Source organism: Galeopterus variegatus, unplaced genomic scaffold, assembly GCF_000696425.1.
Source record: "Galeopterus variegatus unplaced genomic scaffold, G_variegatus-3.0.2 Scaffold1648, whole genome shotgun sequence".
In the NCBI taxonomy this organism is placed as follows: Eukaryota; Metazoa; Chordata; class Mammalia; order Dermoptera; family Cynocephalidae; genus Galeopterus; species Galeopterus variegatus.
In genome coordinates this window covers 87201-87423 of record NW_007727759.1, presented here as the reverse complement: position 1 = coordinate 87423, position 223 = coordinate 87201, and positions in this window count along the sequence as shown.

The following is a 223-nucleotide window of genomic DNA, read 5'->3' as shown; positions in this document are numbered from 1 at the left end:
AGAAGCGTCAAATCACCTATAAGGGAGCCCCAATCAGGCTAACATCAGACTTTTCATCACAAACCCTAAAAGCCAAAAAGGAATGGGAGGATATATTCAAAATACTAAAAGCCAGAGATTGTCAGACAAGAATACTCTACCCTGCTAGGCTATCCTTCCGAAATGAACGGCAAATAGTATATTTCTCAGACAAACAAAAACTGCGGGAGTTCACCACCACACG